Raw genomic sequence first — 22,202 nt, forward strand, 5'->3', positions numbered from 1 at the left:
ATGTAAGAAATAAGCCTGCTAACCCGCTCGTTTGGGTTTAATCCATAAATCCAGCTGCTGCCTGCTAATGCCTGCTGTAAGCTACCTTTTCATTAAAAATGAATGATATGCAAAAGGGAAATCCAAATACCATATTAGTTTAGTTATGTATTCAAGTTTATCACATTAATCAAAGGCAAAAGACAAAAAAAAAATGGCTCCATAATGGCCATAGTATATTGTCTCCGAGATGTGCTTCTAATTATATATCCTTCTTAAATACTATTACAGAACAGGGACATTAGAATCAGTGCGCCTGTACACTGGTTGTCCCACACTTCAAGTGCAAGTCAATAAACTGCAGAAGCATCAGACAGTCGTGACAGTCGGCTCAGTATAAAAGTATGTGAGGCATGAAGTGGCCTCCACCCTGCCTCGGCGTGAAGAGCTGGACTTCAGCAGGAAGTCAAGTAGTGACACGTACAAAATAAAAGCCTGAAGTTAAGCTTGTTTAGGGAAAAAAAAAACATTTTGCCAACATAACACACACACAAAAGCCCTTTTTAATATTGCTCATTAAGTTGTGATATAACTCAACTCAATTCACATTACAGGCAAAAGCAATGAAAAGAAAAGAGCGTTTTCGGGAGGTGTTTCTTTGTGGACTTCGTGACCGGATGTTGCGTTTGTTCTTCTGGCTAACTTGACGCCAGTCACCTTTCGCTGATCCCGACCCTCCAGCCAATCAGCGGCTGTCGGGGACTCACGAGCGGCGATAGTATCCACAAGAGACGGCTGCAGGCAGGAGGAACAAAGAGAGCCGCCCGCTGCATCGTTAAGACGGACAAATACCGACTCGGTTTCGGTAGGTCACTTTCCCCCCCCCCCACCACCCCCCGAAATACTCCTTTGTAATGATCAGACGAGCCTCTCCGTGTTGACTCATCATGGTTGGTTGTGTTGAGGGGAGAGAAAACTTGGCGTCGTGAGAGGATTCATCGGGTCGTCGCTCTCGAAACCTTCCTGCCTCCGATGCGCTCTGCAGGAAGGTGCCGTGTGGTAAGTTTTTGTTTCTCTTCTGTTAAACTGTAATTTATGTGTCCGAAACTATCTCAAAAACGACCCGACTGTGGTCACGTGTCGCTCTACAATAGGTGGAACAGAAAACTCCTCAAACTTTTGTGTGTTGTGTTTTCTGAAGCAGCGAAAGCGGCCGACGCGTTCCTTTCGCGCACAGACTGGAGACGAGTTTCCGAAACTCGACTGACTATTGTGACATTTTAGTGCCTCGTTGCTTCGCGACAAGTAAACGCACCAAAAGTGCCCCCCCCCCCCCCAAAAAAAAACCCAAAAACCAAAAAAAAGGTATGCCCAAAAAAAGGCTGCTCTGATATTTCCTCAAACCGATGCAAAACCCTTTGAACAGGTAGGACAGGTGCTGCTGCAGCAGTAGGTGAGTCGGTTCAAATCCAGCCTTTTTATCGGCTTCCTGACGAATTAAAAGTCACTTGTTAGGAAGACATTCATGCGGAGAAGCATTAGTGCCGCATTAAGTGCATCAAGCTGTGTTTTAATAGGGCAGCCTGTATAGATGATGAACTGCCAGAATTTGAATGGAGATCGTGGCAGTTTTTGTTTTTTTTCCCTCCATTCAAGAGAAGACGGTTCACATTATGTAATCTCTACTGTTGCAAACCTTTCAGCTGCCGTTTTAAAAGAACCCTTTTTTTTTTTTCCATTACCTCATTCATCCATTAAACAAATAATAGTTGTCCTTGGAGTTTGTATCTCCTCACTTGCTTCCAGGTGAGCCAGCAGGGTAATTAAAGGCACTAAGCAGTAGGATCTGCACTGTTTGACTTAACTCACAGCCCATTTGATTTGAAGTTCCCCCCCGCTATTCAAAGCTAAATGCTGCGCCTGTAAGCACACCATCTGCTTTGCCCTCCTGGGCATTGGCAGGCTACAGTCCAGATCAAGTGTTGTGAGAGATTTGTGTGGGTGGACCACAGCAGATGGTGAGATGGAGAACATAGCCGGCTGATGTGGTAGCTCGGCTAATGATTGTGGTTGTTGGTCTCATTTTTCAGTTGTGTTTGGCATAATAAACAAAAGCCACAGTCTTTCAACATGTACGCAGTTTCTCCAGGAGAACTCCCATCATGGGCAGTGTGATGAATGGTTTGAATGCTAATGAGCCTCCGTACACTGTTGAAAGCCAGATCATAGCCTCTCATCACAGAGGAACTGTTAACCCCAACACTGTACTTCCAACCATCTGGGGTTTGACCCTCTGGCCATTAACGACATCAGTTGACCTCCCTGTCACCATGAGGGTGGGTGGCAGGAACAAGCCCAGGTCCACGGCATTCGGAGGTAAACACTTGAGCTCTGTATTAGGTTTAGTTCATTTTGAGTCCAACAGGAAACTAATACAAAGGGCACCGGGCACCCTTGCTAGATAAAAAGTTTTTGATTCCATTGCAGCCGTCTGATGGAAATGTTTTTGTGCATGCATGCTGTGTCTGTGTGTGGTACCCATGAATTGGAGTTTTAAGCTGAAATACTAACTGTTATTGTTCACAGAGAACTATTTGACTATTACTCAAAAACATGTTTTTGTCATCATCTTTTTTTGGCTTGTGGCCAGCAGACAGCTTTGAGGTGTATTACTGCCACCATCTGGCCATAGTAATGTATTACCACCAGGCTCTGATAAAAAAAAAACAACAACCCAACAACCCAGAAAAGTCAATAGTTGTATAAACATGTCAATTCCCCCAAAAATGATGACTATTAGGGAATTCAAAAACCTGACCCATCCCTTGCAGTAGCAATTTACAAAATGTAAATTGCAATAATTCAGTTAAGACAAACTTGCCCAGATTATTGGGTGCACCTAACCAATACCGATGCAGCAGTTACACTATCCAACCATCTGACGGAGTTTGGACAGAGTATAAATCCGGCTGTACTCTCTCCTTCAGTCTCCTGCTGCTGTCAGAAACCCGGCTCTGCTTATAAAGGTCAATGAAGGTTTCAGCTCGATCAGCTCCTTTTGCTCTAGATGTGGATGGTACATCCATCCCTAACAACACTTGTTTGTGAAGATTTGTATGACTAAAAGGCTGCAGTTACCCCTGAATTCAGACAGCATATTTGACTTAGTCAAATTTTTTACAATTTTGTTGTTGGTTGACTAAAAGAAGACGACTAGCAGGAGATTTAACGTTTTTCCTCTTGTTGTTGTTTGCATTTAATTGTGGAGACGGCTTTCCAGTAATAGCCTGTAGTGACTTAGACGGTGTTCAATGAACTGCTGAGAACAGCCACTTTGCAGTCATGTTTGTGACTGGTTTGGTGGCACAGTTCTGTTATTGTAGCTATAAAATATCCTATTAAAGCTGCAACTTAGAGATTTATATGTAAGGATTCATTACATTTTTATTATCCTTTTGAAAATATATAATTGTAGTATAATTTGGTCCATAAACTCCAACAGAATGTCCATAAAAAAACGTTCTGAAGCCAAAAGGGATTTAATCAGAGTTGAAAGTAGAGCCAAGTGTGACAAATAAGAGCGGAGTCTGACAATCGGACCCAAGATAGATACTTTTAATCATTTTATTCAAACATGTATTGAAAATGTTTGCACAAAACACACTGTGCTGAGACACAATACATTTTTATTCAGCTTCAGTATATGCAGAAGATGTTTTTTCCCTCCAGATACAATTATGTTCTGCTGTGTGTGTGTGAGAGAATATCTACATTTGAGGGATTCCACTGCAATCAGCTCACGTCGGATAAATACTCACCTCTTCCACGCTGTGTACGCAGTCATTCCCCTCCATCCCACATGGGAGGGGAGGGGAGAGGGGGGGGGGGGGGTCTGCAGCCAGTGTGTCTGATGCTGACTCGGTATAATGTTAAAGTTGTAAAATCCCATTAAGAGCAATCTGGTGCCGAGCAGGGTCTGGCCGGGGCTTTACGGGACAGCAGGTCATTTTAAAAGGCCAGCAGTGCCCTTGTGTTTGCGCTGTGTAATAGAATCTAATCACTTGAGTGGATCACACTAAATTGAGCTGCTCTTTTTTTTTAAATTGCTGCCACTCAGGTTTAGTTGCTCTTTGGGGCAATTGAAATGATTTTGTACAAGTGTGACTGATTGATAATAACTGTACTTTAGAGCGACTTTGGTACTTGATGGGGAATGGAGGGGGAGGGGGGGTAAATGCTGCATAGTTTTGTCCAAAGGCTTTTGCCACTGTTGTGTGTAGGAAGGAAAACTAAGGCAAAAAAAAAAAAGAAGATCCATGGGTTGTTTTCTTGGCCGTGTCCTGATGCAGTTGCTTGCACAACAGGAACTGCATGTAAAGCAGCTACGTTTCCCACCAGGTGAAGTCGTGAGCACCGGCGGCTAGCAGGTGGGTCCTGTTGTGGGCTGCGTCTGCTGGAAGGGCTCATGGGGAAGACTAAGGTCTTGCTGCCCGCCCCGTCACCCGCGTGTCTGACAATAGCACCGTCCCAGTGGCTTCAGACTGTCAGTATTGATTAGATGGGACGCAAGATCTTTTTTTCTAGCAACGGGGGTTTTCTATAATTTGTTCCCCCGTTTGAAACCAAGCCTGCTCATAGATTCCTCCTTTAGGCAGGATGTGCCTGATTATAACTGAATAGGTTACTGCACACGTCAGCCCGTGTTGCCCGTCGCTGCTGAGGATTGGATTTTTCACTCGGCTCCTCGGGCAGATGATGGATGTTCCTTCTAGCCGAGAGCGTTTAGAAAGAAAGAGAGAGAGAGAGGGAGGGAGCGCAAGTTAAGTTACTGGGGCTGTTTATCTTTCACATCTGAGAAGGATGTGGCGTAAAGCACTCCTCCTGGAAGAAGCTTCCACCCACATGTTTCTATACTGGTACACCGAAGCTCTGCATGATATGCTGCATTGAGCTGCAAACTCCTGTCATCGGAAATGAATCCTGACAGTGGTTATGTCCTCCATGTATTCACTCAGTGCTGCACGTAGCATTGCACAGTAACTATAATTTCCAAGTTTTATAGCGCTGACACTGAGCTGCTGTTGAGGTGTTTTTATTTTTTTTAATGAGGCCCACTAACATACAGTTTCTGCAGTATGAAGACATACTTGACTGCCTACCTGCTGTATGTCGCCTCGTCCTCGTCTGTTTTCCTGCCAGAACAATCAGCCATGCAAAGCAGTGGGCCCAAACCACCGGGTCAGCGTGAGGGCAGACTCCACATACACTCCCCCTTTTCACTGACTCATCTCACCTCGGATGACCTATTGTTCACCGGTGTGTAAATGTTAGTGCAGAAATGCAGTCATACATGGCACCCCGCTGCCAGCGTAATGAAACAAATGGGGGATAACAGGAACACGGTGTATGCACATGTCAATATGCTGAAGCAGAGGCTCGTAACAAGCAGTGCTCTGATAAACCAAGAATACATCGCCTCAATTTCAGATCCGGTGTTGTTGTTCTGATCTGCTGTCATGTGTAGCTGTGTGTCTGTTTGTGTGGTACATTTTATATTAATTGGACATTGACTTAAAAAAAAAAAAAAAAAAAATAGTACAAACTGTGGAGAAGAATCAGAATGACTCGCCAGGACACGATCGGTCTCTCACTGACCTCCAACACATGCGTTGAAGGCTTCTCCCTCCATAAAGTGGGTGTTATTTTGAGATATTCTAATATCTGCATTGTTAACATCCATGTTTTCTAGCTCGCAGTCTTCTTCTCTGCCTTTGTATGCACATTGCTACGTAGGAAAACATCACATTCGGGTACATTTTGTTTCTTAGACCAAGAGTAGTTCCTCGTGTTTTTTTCATGTGACTTCAGCTCTCATACGTACTTCTACCTGTGGCCTCGGCCACCGTATGAACGTAGCCATTGTTTAGCCACGCTCTGACATGAATAATGGAGTCATCCTGTGTGCTCATTGATGTACACCGCTGGGATCCTGTTGCTCCGCTGACGTTCAGCATCTTTGTTGCCTGCTGGGTCTCCTGTAAGATGTCAGGATCTTTGTTCACAGTGGTGGGTTCCTTCTAAAGAACTCTTAGGATCTTCTGCATGATGAGTTTAAAGTTATGTAGGTCATGTCTTCTGCTCAGGGCATGCCCGGAAAGTGGCGCGCAATAGGAAAGTAGCAAATATTTGTATTTGTCTGACATTTGAGCTTGGAGATTCATTGGACTGTTAATTAGCAGATAAAGTGGTTTACTGGGTTGGCCTGTGAAAGCCGAGTTGGAGATCCCTCAGCTGACTGAGATTCTTCGAGGCGAGCGGTGTCATTAATAGACGTTGAGTCTCGCTGGGAGAGCGCAGCGTTGGTGGAGGTTGTGAAGGAGGTCAGCGGGCACAGACGAGGTGATGAGAGGGCCAGGCGGCGGAGGACGTGGGCCTCGCCAGACTTGGTTCAATCGTTGTATTGAACAGGTCTGATTTGAAAGCCAAAACTTTGCGTCTGTGCAGCCTGTAGTTTAATGTAGCTCGTCGCTCTGTCGCCGAGTTCTCTTGAGTTAAGGACAAATGAACATGTCTGTGAGGCTGCGAGTATCTGGGGCTCTGGGAAAGAAAAAGGTTTGATCAAAGCAACACAAAAATGGAACGGACACTTTTCACACCACAGTCTCTCTTTTTTCTTTTCTTTTTTCCTCTTTCCCCTATTTTGTTTTGAATTTTTAATTAGAACTCAGTCAAGTCCTTGAGTGCAGCAGCCCATTAATTATCCAAGTAAATTCACACCAAGTTTGACTGGAGCTAATGACTTATTTTGTCAGGGGTAGATGACGCCACAAGCTCCAGCATGGCAGATTGAGCTAATTTAGCTGCTAAAATGACATGGCACTTTTGATCTGCTAACATGCCTCCCAGTTAAGCTCCATGTCATCACAACCATCCTATGGCCTACATGCAGAGCGTGTCAAGTCATTTTTGAGCATGGCTAGTTGCGCTGTTAAAATCTGTTTTTAAGTGGCTGCGTTAGGGGGAGAAATGTGTCACGAAATCAGGCGGTTTCTGTCCTTGTTGCTCGGCACAGAGCAAATCTCACAGCATCACAGCAGCACAATCTGACAAGCAAAGCAATAAATTGGAGACACAGGATCACCTGCTGTTGGTTGAACAGCAGTGCTTCATGTGGAAGTCCTGGCTGCACGCTGCTTCGGATGGTTCCAGCTGACTGAATGATGAGCTGACGTTACCACCTTTCTGAATTTTCTCAAGTTGGTCTTACATTTGATTGATGTCTTCAAATGTCTACTTCTAAACGTTACTCCTAAAACACCTTCGACTCCAATCAGGTTGGTAGTAGAACAGAAAAGCGAAAGATCAATAGAATAATCATGCTGCAAATAATGTCGTTGTCATATACATCCCTTTGTTGGTGCATCCTAATTTACTTTGTCAGTTCAACAAGAGACGTTTTCTCGGAAGGTTTGTTTTCATTTTTAGCAAACTTCAGTCAGAGCTGTGGTTGTGCTTGATGCTGCGAGTGTGGGGGATTTATTTATGGTTTCTCAGCAGGCAGTTGTGCTCAGCCGTACAAGCAGGAGGTGGTGACGCACCTTAGGGCTCCTAACGACGCAGCATCCTTATTGTAGTGTTTTAATGGCTGCCCTGATGGCTGCTGTTTCCGCCTTGGCCCACGGACAACTCAAACTCAAGATAATACAAGTGATCGGTCACGTAATAATTGATTGGATTCCCCCCCCCCTTGAAACACACAGGGTTGGAAATGATCACAGGCTGTAATCTCCCAGAGGCCTTCTACTGATAAATGGTTACCCCCCCCTCCCCCCTCCCGCTTCCCTCCAGGCATCATTAAAAAAATGTCAAATCATTAAAAGCTGCAGTTCTCTGTAATCGTCACCCTCTTCACTGGATACAGACGTCTCCCTCCTCTTTTTTTATTCCCCCTCTTGTAGAACATGTTAAAATGCATCCCCAAGTGTTTGTCAGCTAAATTTGGAATTGTGCCTCCGTTGTTGAAAACTGATTGCCCTGTTAATTATGAGTGGTTAAACGGCGAGGATGGAGCAGAGCTGTATTGGCAGCACAGCAGATGCTCAAACACCTGTGGACTAGTTAAAAGCTGCGTGTGCAGTTGGGGGTTAAAAGCTTTGAATGGGGGCCGTGTGGTCCTGAGAAAAAGCTTTAAACTGGGATTATGCTCCAAAAGAACTCCGTATAACAGCATCTGACAACGCAAAAGCCTTTAAAGCTGTTCACAAATGCCACACCTGAAGCTGGGGTGGAAAGCTGCCCATCGTAGAGCAGATGGAGGGGCAATATTGGTCGGCATAATGGCGCACGTATTCAGTCTTTCTCTCCTGGAAGACATTCATGTTGTTGCACCTGGTTATTCACTGAAAGATAGTTTTTTAAAGAAGTGGAATAAAGAACAAAATAGAGCCATTCAAACCCTCGATCATCTGTCACTGCTATAAAGTTCTCCAATCACTGCGTCATGTTGATGTTTATCTTTTTTATATTAGATTGAAATAGATGATATGGACAAAACCAAATATCATGATATTTATATATGTATATATGTATATATGTGTGTGTGTGTGTGTATGTATGATATATATAAATCTCATCACAAGAAGATGGTTTACAACTTTTGAAATCAACAACGGGTTTCTCACGAGCGTGTTGTTTGCCACTTTCCAACAGGATTGATTGGTCAGTAGTTGGTGCTTTTACATGTTTATATATATATATGCCTGGATGTTGATATTGCAGCAACGTTGTAAGCGCTGTTGGTGCTTTCATAAAATATTTACACAAAGATCTGTGATCAATAATCATCAATAATGTGGATATAATATTGTTGTGGTATACCAGGGTGGCCCGCCCAAGTAAAGTATATATTTGGGAAACACCGGTCTTTAAAACCAGGAAAAGACAACACATAATATGGCAGAACATCATGATATCAGCATGACCAACATCTACAGCGATTGAAACTTTTAGATGTTTTCAACGATAGGAAATCTGCACAGATTGTCTGTACTGAGGCTGCAGAAGGTTATGTTCCTATACTCCTGAATATTTCTGTGTCATTCAGATCACCTTGACTTTAGTTTCCACACCAGCTCACTGACTGTTACTGGAGCTCTGAGCAGGGCAGAGCGGGAGGAAACAGGAGGTGACGAGTGAGGGGCATCGGGAGGAAGACTACTGCGTAAGCCATGTAAGCAGTCCCATTGTTTGGTCCGACCACACACGATCAGGGCCTTGTGTGTGTGTGTGTGTGTGTGTGTGTGTGTGTGTGTGTGTGTGTGTGAGAGAGAGAGAGATCTACAGGTTAAAATGTTTCATATGGAAGGAAACATTCAGCAAACATTTCAGTCACATTGGTGACAGATACAGTGCAACGTTTTTTTTTAGGTACTACTAATGATTGGTTAATCACTTAGTCTATAAAACTAGAACCTGGTCAATACTGGATTTTTAAGGCTGATACCGATATAGATAATGAGGGTAAAAAAAAAAAAAAAAAAAAAAAGGTTGATATACCAGGCTGAAATATGGTTATCAAACACTTGTGACCAAAATATTTAATGGAGGCGGTATATTTTGCAGTTTAACAATAAACTACATCAGTGCAATGAAAGAGTCAACTTTACTGGGAAAAATATGTTGTCAATAAAACGTTGTCATATGGGCATATGGCAGACAAAACGTATGTCGATACTAATACATCTGTGATCGGCCAATAAAACCGATCAACCAATAAATCGGTCAGACGCCATATAAAAATGTCAAAGGAACATCCGTCACAACTTTGCAGAGCTAAATGTGACGTCTGCAAGTGTCAAGAGGTCCAAATACTTCAAAATATTTGGTTTACATCAACATTTTGAAAAGCAAATCAGAAGACCCTCTCCTTTGGGAGGCTGGAATCAGAATATTTGGCCTTGTTTTACCGGTTTGCTTGAAAAATGGACCGATTTTCAAAATCGCTGCTGACTGTTTGATTGACTAATCAATTGGCCAATTTGACGCAACACGTCCGTGCGCTGCATCGCTGCAGTGTTGCTCTCTAACAGAGAGATGAGATTGTAAACGTTATGAATGTGGGCTTCATTCAGTAAATGCAGCCCAGAGGGCGGCGTGACAAGGCACAGGGTGCACCGCTGCTGCTTCGGCACCAACATTCCTCCGTGGTCAAGCACTACTTTACTCCACTCCAATTCCATCTGTTCAATAAAGCACTCAGAGTGCGGGCGGCTCGTCTTTAACAAGTGCAGCCATCGAGGAGTCGTAATTCTGTCTGTCGAGTCTTCGAGCGCCGGCCGCCGAAACTTGGCTCACTTGTGGAGATTAGCAGCAATCAGTGCGTTTATCACTACTTCAATCAAAACGATTTTTAGCCTTTTGACAGCAGCGCAATTTCTAAAACATATGAATGAGAAAATGTATTTCTTTTAGTAAATTACTGTAAATGATGAAAAGATTAACAGATTTTTTTTTTCCCGTCTGCGTGTCAATGTTGTTAATGAGACACTGATTAATATGAACTGCCAGTTTTGACTCTTAATTCACTACCTTCACCCCTTTCTTTTCTTTTTTCTCCCAACACACAAACACACACTTTGGCAAGGGATGTTATCTTGACAATGATGCTTTCAAATGTGCAGCGGGGAAATGTTTGGCACTGAAAGGAGTGCTGGGTTGGTGCAGGGAGGGTTTGGAAAGCACCAAAGTTATCAAATGAATCAACTATTAATGGACACTCGTGGATTCTCGCGCTGATTAAATGAACCGCAGGGCAACAAAACACAAGCAACCCTCCTAAGAATCCGAGATCCAATAATTCATTAGGAATATAGAGAATATATAGAGAATATATAGAGAATCAACCAATGAAAACTTAATGAACAGAACATCAATGAGCAAAAATTAGCCACACTGGACACAAAGGAAAGATCCACCACTTTTCAGACATTGCTCTATAATCCTGTTAGCGCCCATGACAATATTACCATGGCAACAATCTACAGTTCAGTGTCTTCTTGAGCTTTATTGCAGGTGTACACACACACACACACACACACACACACACACACACACACACACACACACACACATCCCCGTCCACTGCAAACACACCAGCGGTCCCGCTACAAATAAACGACTCGATAGCACCACTAGAGCGTTCACAGGATACTTTTAACACCACCCCTTTTCCTTTTAATGTTTGAAGAGGTGTCGTCTTAAAATTTGATGAACTTTAAGATCACACAGACTCATGAATATTCAAGAGTACAGCCCTCCCCTTCCTGTACTGTATTCCTTCCTTTCTTATCTCTTTTTGTCACCGTTCTCTTATTTCGAATTGCTGCATCGTGGCCTAAATTTGAGCCGGATCCAAACAAATGCAGGTTTTCTCAGTAGAACATCCAACAGCGCTTTAGTGCCTCTTGCATGTATAATTCAAAACATTGTGTCAGGCCATTGCGTCTAATTGTGCTGTTGAGTGTTCAGCATTTGAGCTCATTAACATGCTCTGCCATCTACCGTTTATCATTAATAGCACCATTTCCTTGGTTGTTGCAAGTGCGCCATTATGCAGTGACCCACAAGACAAAGGTGTGTTGTTTTAGTTCACCACGGCACCTTCATCAAAAACCTTTGGGTCTTTTCTCAACGGAATAGCAAGAGATTTGGTGGTGTGACCTGCGTCCTGTTGACCTGGCAGAGATGCACTTCTCTCAGGACGTCTGCACTCGGATGGATTAACAGGTTCATTTCCAATCATCCAGCTGTGCTCATCTACCTTCATGACGCACTGCAGCGCCGTCTTCAAACTTCACATCTGGTCAATGCGTTGAGTCGGATGATATTAGTGGTGATGGAAACACGAGTTTCTCTCCATTCAGCAAAGACTGAATACACCTTTTATGAAGTGATATGGCTTTGTTTGATGAATAAAGTATCCCACTGCTGATGAGGGGTGATTGATTGTTAGTGACGTGAAGACAGACTGATGTACCTCACATTCCTTAACCCAGCTGTGGAAACTTGGAGCAGGCCGGTTGGGACTTACCTGTAGGTGCACGGAAACCGAGTCAAAGTGGCTGCTGAATTTTTCAACGGGCCCTAACCCAAAAGCAGCTGATATGCACTGCAGGCTTAGAGCGTTTTGGGTAAGGTTTCATCCTGCGGAAGCCTACATCACCATCACGTCTATTACCTAATTGTTGCAGCACACTGTTACAGCATGACTCGGGTGCAGCATATCAAGTTACAGAAAGCATCAGATTACTGAGGAAATGCTGACTCCCGTACATTTTTATGATCAATTTATATGTCACAGTTTATGGGGAGTCATATCTCACTAAAATCTAGCTCCAACGACAGCAGAGGCACTGTGTGTGTTACGGGCAAATAAAGAGAGACCCAGTTGTAAATAATGCAAACAATCTCAAAGCACCACAGAACAACAAATCGACTTGGCTGAGGTTGCTATGGCAATATGTAAACCATGCAGGAGTCCTACAGTGAAAAACTAGCTTTTAAGGCAGATGAGCTTCTAGCAGTCTAAAGTGGAACGACAGCAGAGCAGCTGCGCAGCATTCAACCTAATATGTAACCAAGTGGAAACTTTGTTTGTACCAGTGCTGACCAAGAGACCGTACATCACGCTGACACAACAGTCCCATGAGTGACAAAAGTATTTGACATTGTGTGTGTGAGATGAACAGAGAAAAACACAATCTGCATATTGTAATTCAGGCCAACACAACGAGTCCTTTTAAGAAAAGCTCCGTCGGCTTGTAGTGTAATTGATCTGGTTGGAGAAATGTTGTGCTGGTGTTTGTATTAGAGGGCTAAACATTAGCATGTAGCAGCTCTGTGGGGGCAGCTGTTGTGGAGGGCCGTTGGGTCTGGAGTCCATTCAGGCAGCTGTGGTGCACGGAGAGGAACGGTGCCGTCTGCAATTTATCACGGGGCTAACACGACTGCCGCGCAACAACACGACTACAACGTACAACATCCAATTTACAGTAGAGTACAGTCTACTAGAGTACAGTAGCAGGGACTGTTTCAAGTAAGGTGGTGCTCTATTATAAGGCTGCTGTCGTGTGTTAAGCCAGGAAGGGCGTGTTTGTTTTATTTCTGTGTATAGTTTTAGGAGGCAGCACCGTTCACCACCAACGTGTCCTGTCTCTACGAGTGGATTCAGTCTTTATGCAGCTCAACTTGTAATATGTGTGCAGCCCGTTTCCTAATCACATTACCTTGTGAAAGGGCTGTCTGCGTGGTGCGGGCGTACGTGTGTCTACGTGCGAGCTTATGAAAGCATGACAAAGATGCAAGTCACAGACGAAGCAACCGGTCGTCCACCCTGCCAGGTTTCCAGTCTCGCTCCCGAGCTATGTTCAAACACAGGACTTTTATGGCTCCACCAGACGAAGAGTTTTCCCCTCTGTGCTTTAATGGCGGCATGTGAAAGACCTTTTCTTGATTGATAGAGGAATATTACTGTCCACAAAACATTAGTCAACAGTGAAATTGTCCCTCTTCACCGTGGTATTAGACTATGAGGAAATACACAGACACACAATGAGAGCATGCTAACTCCACACAGAGGCCTTCACATGTGTGGTGTTGGTAAAGGAGCCAACCACTCTGAATCATTTGCATTGAAATGTTTTCTCTTCTACCATGATGGCAGTTTTGCTGTTTGGATTGCAGAAAGAACTGCACTCTGTGAGAGAGTTAGCTTTGGCTCGTACCTCCAACATGTGGTTGCCAACGGATTCTTCTCCTCGGTAAACGGAGACGTGGAGACGGCAAACTGCGGCTCATCCTTGGCTGTTAGGTGTCTTAGTCTGAGGGAAGTCATTTGGACAAATGGGCCCATTATTGATTCGTCCACTACCTCGGCCGACAAGACGTTTTGATCTGCACCATGTAGATTCATCCATCTCCATCGCCGAGGAGGAAAGGAGAATGGTTTTAATGTGTATCTTGTTTTATTCTGTTTAGTTTCCATCAAGGTCCAACAGCACTGAGTACTATATTTTACTCCTTCCCGTCTTTACATCTTACCGTGTAGTCATTGCTTGACCTTATTTCTGCTTCTCTTGCCAGTTGTCCCCTTCCTTTTATGTGTCCCTTCTTGGTGCTGCAGTTGATGAGACATCTAAAAGGTCTTTTGTCCCTGTTGTTCTAATGATCTGGGCTCCTATTGAGTGTACGTCTGGCCCACCCGCTCTGATCTCCACTTGAGGTCTTTCAGCATCTTGCTGCAGTCTTATCAACACACAAGGCCACGTTAAAGCAAGGTAGTCCTGCTGCAAGCAGCAGAAACCTTCAGCGTGGGTGTTGTTGAATCTGTTATGAATGTGGTGAGTGTGCGTTTTTTTTCCTTTTTGTACAGTGTAAGCTCCAGTATGATATTTCCTGCTCGAGTTCATTTGGAGCCGCGTCATATTGAGTTAATGTATGCAGGATTCAGCATAATACCCTCCCAAGACGGGAGAGTGCAGGCAGGCAGAGAGGAATGCCGTTGTGCGTTTGCTGAGGAGGGGGTAACAAGTGAGAGGAGGGCTTTCTTGTCTCCCAGGGGAGAAAGATGAGAGCAAGAAAGCATGGATTCATACAGGGGATGGTGTCAAAACACAGGCGAGAGGAAAAAGGAAATACGGCTGGGGTGGAGTAAGTTGTCATATCTGAGCCTATTGTATAAACACATCTTACATATCAAAATGTCACATTGAATTCTCCTGCTGGGCCTGACTCACTGGCTTATAATCTTATAGGCACAAAAAAAACCCCACGGGATAAATCTGTTTAATTTTAGGTAGCTTGCCCCAAAAGTGGCACAAAGGAGAACCCATCTCAGTGAATCATTTTACGGAGACACAGGGTTGTCCAGTAAAACCGCTTCACCTTGCTCAGCATCCTCTGGGAAACCACTGTGTTGGCAAATCAAATACACAAAAGCCTACATTCTTTGTCAATGACTTTGTATTTCATGGTTTCCCTGTGACCTGTAACAGCATGCTCACACCGATGCAGCCATTGTTATGTCTTTAACGAAGTGCTGTTATTTTTCTTAATGCCTGAAAACGATCCAGACGTAATTATAATTTAACTTTGTTCATTTCTCATTGTTTAATCCTACAGGCCGGTTAGTTGGTCGATAATGAGGACCACAGGCTCGTGTGGTGACCAGGTTGGCTGATGAGTTTTCACTTGTGTAAAAACATTTTGGATTAATTGGTGGAAAATACAACGGACTGTAAAAAAATGGTTCATGTTTTAATGATATAAAAGAGAGTAATATAGAGATGTGACTGTTTCTATCAAGATTTATTGCAAAAGTCTGAGCTACACCAGGTGGACACCCACTTCACCATCTGGGTTTTTTTGGAGCCAGAAGTGACTGTATTTGGACAAGTTGGGGAGGAGCGAGCGGTGCATCTGAGAACCAGAGGACACTGTGCTCACCCATCTATACCGGAGTGTCAATCAAACCAGACACGCCCCCCCAAACATGTTCTTTGTGGCCTAATATCTAATTAATGCTGGAATTATTTCTTTATATCTCATGAGACACTTTTTGAATAGGAGTGTTTTGGACGGTGAGTTTTTCCCCCCAAACCCTCAGTGGTATTTCATTTTAAGGCACTTCTACCTTCACTTTCCACACGCAGAGACTACGTCCATTTCCATACATGGTCTACAAGCTACACAAACTCCAGGCTCCAAAATAAGGATGGTGAATTCTGACTTTCAGTTTTGTAAAATGCAAAATAATATTGGGAGGTTGAATAAAGACGCATGGAGGCAGCGCCGAAGCAAGAGCAGAGCTGTATTAGAAGTCACCAGCTGAGTGTCTTTGCTGTTTAGGTTTCGACTTGGAACAACTGAACATGTACTCTCCAGCTGTGTTTCCCCTAAACAACGTACAGCGTGAAAAGCAGAGAGGGTCCATGTCGAGAGGAAAATAGGAGACGCGAGGTTGTGGTGACTTTAGAAATCTGTCGCCCTGAGCTTTCACGCCGAGTCTGCTTGATATCACCGTAAATGTTGATATTGTCAGCTGGAGGAGGTGAAGTCTGAGGAGCGGTACACAGATCAAAAGGAGAAATAGACTCACTTCATGTAATGGAATGAACTTCTGCCCTGAAGTTGGAGCGAACACAGACGGAGTGGACGCTGAGCTGCATTTCTTGTATCATGAAATATCTTTTAAGTGTATTAAGCGCGGCGCGCTGGCGTGGAAAAATACTTCAAACTGAGTGACAACTGCTAGTCTGGTAGCAACTGTCATTATTGATGTGGTGCCATGGCAGTCAGCAGATTCATGTGCTGGAATTTAGACTCTTTAAAGATACAATGGACGGTTTTAATACAACACACCTCCGAGGGACGGCACTTTTTATGTTGTTGTTGTTTTAACACCCCTCCATGGCTGCCTGAGTGTCCATCGGCCAGTTCAGCAGAGCAAAGTGGAAATGAGCCGTAAATCTAAGAGAACTGTGTGTGCCCACATTTCTTTCCACCGTCCTCTCTTCTTCAGGAGCGCAGTCGGTGCATCTGTGAGAGTGGGTGGTTTAGCACTGCTTTGGAAAGACTTTGAGGGAGCTCCAATGGAAGCCCTCCCCTTCTCCCTCCCTCCCTCCCTCCCTCTCTATCTTTCCCTCCCGTCCCTCCTCCCTCCAGCAGCTGTTTTCCTGTCTTAGCTGGGAACTGGAGCCAAGCTGTTTTTTTCCTCATCCTCCGTCACAAGCAGGAACTCACCGACTTACTGATATACTAGCACACACACACACACACACACACACACACACACACACACACACACACACACACACACACACACATACACACACTCTCTCTCTCTCTCTCTTTCTTTTTTTTTTTTTTGTCTGTCTCTGCCCTGTCCAGCACTCGTCTGGCTGCTGTTGACTGTGCGCTGACCTCATTTTTGGAATACAGACTGAGGAGCAAGTATTCCCACTCTTTTACTTGGCTGCTGTGATTGCCTGTTCACATTGCTGTGTGAGAGCCGGCTGACTGTCAGGAGAAATGCTTTCATGGTAAGATGTCTGTTTGCGTCTCAGACCACTTCTGTTGCTTGACCCTCTCGCTTGCTTCTTTCTTGGGTTTCCCATCTCTCTTCTGGCAGAGCTGCCAGGGGCTCATCTCACGCCGACAGACTGTTTGATTGGGTGCTCCAGCTCTCTCAGGGTGTCCCAGAGAAAGTCTTGAAATGAATGAAATGTCAGAGTTGTAGCGCGTCTCAAATGACATCCAGTGCAACATTTCTCACGTCTTTAAAAAGTCTTCCAAGTCGCATTGCTGTAAGTGATATTCACATTAGCGTTTAAGTGTCACTGCATTTCTGAGTGAATTTTTACTAAGTAATTAAGTCCACTTTAATGTCCATTGGTTTCACTGTCGACTAGTTACAGGTTTGTTTTTGTATGTAAAAAGGCAGCAATGTGTTTGTGTCAGCATGGATTAAGTCCGTGCTGGACTTGAGTGGAGTCTTTCACATGCTGAGAGGTTGGTGAGAGGTTGGTGAGCGGCACACGAGGCTGGACTTTCTGTATTGTGTTACACCGCTGCTGCGTGTGAGACTCGTTGCATTCCTGACTCATAATTACACCTAACCGAACCTGTGAGGAGGCGTGAGGGTCAGGTTGTACTAGAAATAAAGTGGTGTTTACGATCCAGCCAAACCGGACATCAAGTGTTAATACCTGATCAGAACGGCAACATTCGAAATGTGTGAAGAGTGAAAAGCCAGCTATCATGAGGGGTTGGGAGATGCACCTTCAGTAAAATATGGGAATAACTGCACCTGTTTTTGTTCATTTCTAGTGCTGCAGCGTGTCAAGAATAAAAAGTGTTGGGGAGGAATTCAAATCTTGGCTCCTTTCTCACCTCTTTTGAAGTTGAAGTGGGAGACCGTGTAGGATCATTGGTTTCTGAAAGAACAGAAACGTTTGGAAACGGATCCAATGATCTCATGTCAGAAAGGTGTGAAGCTGAAGGTGGGGGTATGAAAGACATTTTACAATCCAACAAATTTGATTAGTTAGATAAAACACTCTTATAAGCATGATCATAGTGGAAAGGGGACAATACAGGGCAACATGAAATGCTGATGTGGCAACTTCCGTCTGATGTAAATGTTTTTAGCTTTGTGGCAGCTCGCCAGCAGGTTCTGCGTCATTTAATGTGGTTTTCTAACTCCGTTTTTGAAAATATGGGTCGAGCAGCAGGTCCTGATTTCTGAGTTTTGCGTCACGTCGATTAAAACAAGCTGTGAGTGGAGTTGTAATAATATCCTTGATTCATATCACACTTTATTCCTTTGCACACAGAAAAACAAAACAATACACAATACAATTTACAAAAAGAAAATAATACAGTGTAAACCTAAAATCACATTGGCTGAAAGATGCAGTTTCTGGACTGCCCAAACTCCTCTGATGAACTGCACACAAACACACCAAAGAGCTACAGTATATTAAAATGTATGTAATATGCATGTGCAATATACACATGTAATACATTAAAACTCCAAAACAGGCCCAACATTTCAGAAAAAAACCCAACATTTTCACCGCACTGTGAATCTCTCATGGCATCTCTTGATACATCCTCAGAATACGATTTAGAAGTGTGGCTGATAAAGAAATTGCAACCGACACTGTAACTGTCTTTTATTTATTGTGGCTTTGCACGATGGCGTCGGCTTTTGTTTTATTTCTTGTCAGAATTCTTTTTTTTTTTTTTTTAAAAAGGCACTGTGCAGAACTCTGAGAAACTTGCAGTGGAATTCAGTCAGGATTGAACCACTGTTGATGTTTTCTACTGTGGGCGTTTGGCTGTCCTTCAGGCATCAGTTTACACTTCTGTTTGTGTCTCGTCTCGCCACCTCCTGCTCCCGTTGTCTCGTTGTCATTAAATCGATATATTTCCGTGTGATCCTCGGGTCTGTGGGGGGTGCGAATGCAGTCGGACAGGAAGTGTAAAGGTCACACGTACAGTCTAGGTGCTATCGTTCAAACCGTCTCTGCCCATTTATCCATCGCCGTAACGACCGCTGAGATATTCGAAATGACTTTTGTTTACTGAGTGAGAGGTTGTGTACATGTGTACTCAGACCTGTGTCATCATGTGCTGCTGGAAGTGTCTGTGTTTGAGTCCCTGCATTACTACTCTGCATTACTGTGCCCTTAAGCTGTGTGAGTGTGCGTCTGCGTCTGTGTGTGTGTGTGTATGTGTGTGTGTGTGTGTGTGTGTGTGTGTGTGTGTGTGTGTGTTCAGTGGGGGTTACTTGTGCCAAGGCGGTCTGTTTGATATGCTAACAACGGTTGTCACGCCACCAGCAGCTTTCTCCATGTCGCTGGCTCCCTTTGCGTGAGATAACAAGTTTGTGTCGTGGATTCGGGTCCAGTCGTGTCTTGAACTGTGTCAGCTCCTCTTTGCATTGCCTCTGCTCCACCCGGAGCCGTGGGGCTCACGCTGAGATCTGCTGTTTTAAAGAAGTGGAGGAGATGGAAGTCAAACGTGGAGCAGATGCAGCAGCGATGGTCCCTCGTGCCGCTGGATAATCCTTTCCTCTAAATGCAGCTTTCATAATCTGAAGGAGTGTCGGCTGAGACGTCACATCTCGTAGCCCTCATTCTTGCACTTTTCCTTTTTCCCATCATCGCCCATCACTCACCTGCCCTATCAGTGTTTTTCTCCTCTGTCATCACTTCTCTCATCTCTCCTCTCCTTCATCTTCCTCCTCTGCTTCTCCTTTGCTCTCACCTCTTCGGACACTCTTCATCAACGCTGACCTTCTTCACATCCAGCTCCTCTTCCATCCTTTCACTAAGCTTTTTAATATTAAACCAGCAGCCTCCGCTTCTCCTGATTTTCCTCTGTGTTGCACATTAGAAGGCAAAGTCTGTTTATGAATACTGTAGGTACTGGATGTGATGGAGAATAGATGAAAAGCTGTCGACGTCCTGTTCTTTGGGGGAGAAGAGATTTGTAGTGGCTCATATCGATGGGTAACATGTATTACGTTTTTCAACCTGCTTCACTATTTTCACATTAAACTTTTAAATCATTTAATGATTCCAATTCTCGGTGTGAAAGTGTTTGATGCTATTTGCTCTTTTTGCGACATCATAACCTTGACTCCTGATGCCCCAAATATCTCCCGGTCGCAGTGCTCATTTAAAATGAATGAGTCTGGGTCACTTTGTTTTGGCTGCTGTTGGAAGCACAAGGTCACTTATATAGATCAGAGCTCAAACACTTGGTCACTTGATTTAATGATTAGTTGATTGACACAAATTGAAAGTTATTTCGATAATTAAATAATAATTTTTCATTTTTTTTTTCTGCAAAACTCAATCTCGTTAATGTTTTTCCAGTGTGACGATCTACTGCTTTTCTCTTGTTTCAAATCATTAAGAAGTGAATATTCTGGGTTTTAGGACAGTTGTTTGGGCAGAAGACTTCATAGAAGCCACTTTTGGCTCCAGGAAATTGTAGCCAACATTTTTTTTGTTACATATTTTCTGACATTTGAACTCTCTCATTCACAACTCTGTTATTGTGTCTATGATTTTGTTCTCACCGTGTGACTGATATGAATAATGCTCTGTGATAGTATCAACGACGGCCCAATATGCAGTTTTTCAGGAAATAATCCGCTGTGGAAATATTGTTTCCCCTGAAGAGCCGAGGACTGCTTGTACTAACTTTAAAAATCAATACACTTTAGTAACTGACCGGCTAAATACACTTTGTGATGCCGGTCGTGGAGCGGATGTGTGAAGAAGTCCTGTCCTGTCCTGTACCGTCAGGGCGACAGTGTTGCAATGATCTGGGTTCCTCGTTGTTTGTTCTCCTTGCAGTTATTAATCAGTGTGTCACAATGTCGGGTTAAAACCTGCCCTAGTTTTTCAGAGTACCATCTTTTTTTAATTTTTTTTTTATAAAGGACTCAATCTGTTACAGTCGTGTGTGTGTGTGTGTGTGTGTGTGTGTGTGTGTGTGTGTGTGTGTGTGTGTGTGTGTGTGGGACAGCGCTCTGCACAGGAGGGCACAGGCAGAGCTGCTGGTCAAGCACTGGGGTGAAGTTGATTTGAAGTTTGATATCCACCAGCTGGGAATGTCCTTTTGATGTCAGCAGCTCAATGTGGATGACATCAAATATTCCCAAAGGGCTCTCATAGAGAGGATGACGGGACCACCCCTCTGCCACTGGGCCTCGCTGTCCAGACAACCTGGCTGGAATGCTAAATAGTGGATACGGCTTGGATCTAACACAATGTAGATGTTAATGTTTGTTTTTTCTATCCACTCTTATTAATATGATACTGTTTTATTGGCTTTGTAGCACACAAGCTAAAAATATTATTTTGAATTAATAGCTTGGTCATTTCTAGTAAATTTATATTATATTATTAGACAAAGTTGGCATCATCTGGCTTCCCACCATGCACCATATTTATAAACCCACATGTAATGATTTAATAACGGCTTCCTAAAATGTATGAATTGATTGTGTGAGCCAGACTCGGCCGCTGTGGCATGTCACTGTATTTATCGGAGATGAATTGGTTACTTTAAATCTGTTAAGGTACCTGAAACGTAACCGATTTGTCTTTTTGTTTGGTCACATCTTGTGCTCACCCCGTTACCCATGAATCCCTTCTTTCAGGTTGTCTCCTAATTATTTGGCCCAGTGTTTCCCCGCTGAGAGTTAATGCTTGACGAATTGCCAGCAAAATCTGTGTGCGCATGAGCAGGCAGGCTTTGTATGTCGCACGTATGTTACACGTTCATAAATGTCAGCTGAGCGGTCGATGGCCTGTGGGATTACGATCTCTTTGTCTGCCGATGCATTTGGCTGTGACTGTCCCGAAATGGCTCCATGCGTCATCTTTGGTGGTGTAAATGAATTAATATGGAAATGGGGCACTTCTCTCTTCATGGGTTGTAGTCATGAGATAATGTTGTGCAGAAGACTTCGTCTGCTGGTGAGTGCGTAAATTGAGAGTAATTAGACCTGTCGTCTGAGCTGTTGCCCCTTCATCATCGCCTCCATAATTCACAATATATTTACTTGCTGACATTTAAACAGAAATGAGAAACACAGAGCTATAGCACGGGAAAATGTTTTGGTCGCTCTGTATTGTGATCAGAAA

General features: G+C 43.8%; 1 protein-coding gene across 4 annotated transcripts in view; it reads left to right on the forward strand.

Moving 5' to 3' along the window:
- The first annotated feature begins 720 nt into the window (after positions 1–720).
- Positions 721–22,202, forward strand: part of LOC138197024 (SPRY domain-containing SOCS box protein 4-like) — a 40,568-nt gene continuing 19,086 nt past the window's right edge. The window contains exon 1 of one of the 4 annotated variants that reach the window (XM_069147479.1): positions 721–1,038. The gene's annotated coding sequence lies outside the window, so the exon portion shown is untranslated. Of the gene's footprint in view, positions 1,039–8,841; positions 9,209–16,857; positions 17,076–17,320; positions 17,340–22,202 lie in introns of those variants that run through there. The other 3 variants (XM_069147481.1, XM_069147480.1, XM_069147482.1) reach the window with 3 other exon arrangements.

The sequence above is a fragment of the Embiotoca jacksoni genome, unplaced genomic scaffold (genome assembly GCF_022577435.1).
Source record: "Embiotoca jacksoni isolate LCO1_2020_lvr unplaced genomic scaffold, fEmbJac1.0.p SCAF_14, whole genome shotgun sequence".
Lineage (NCBI taxonomy): Eukaryota > Metazoa > Chordata > Actinopteri > Embiotocidae > Embiotoca > Embiotoca jacksoni.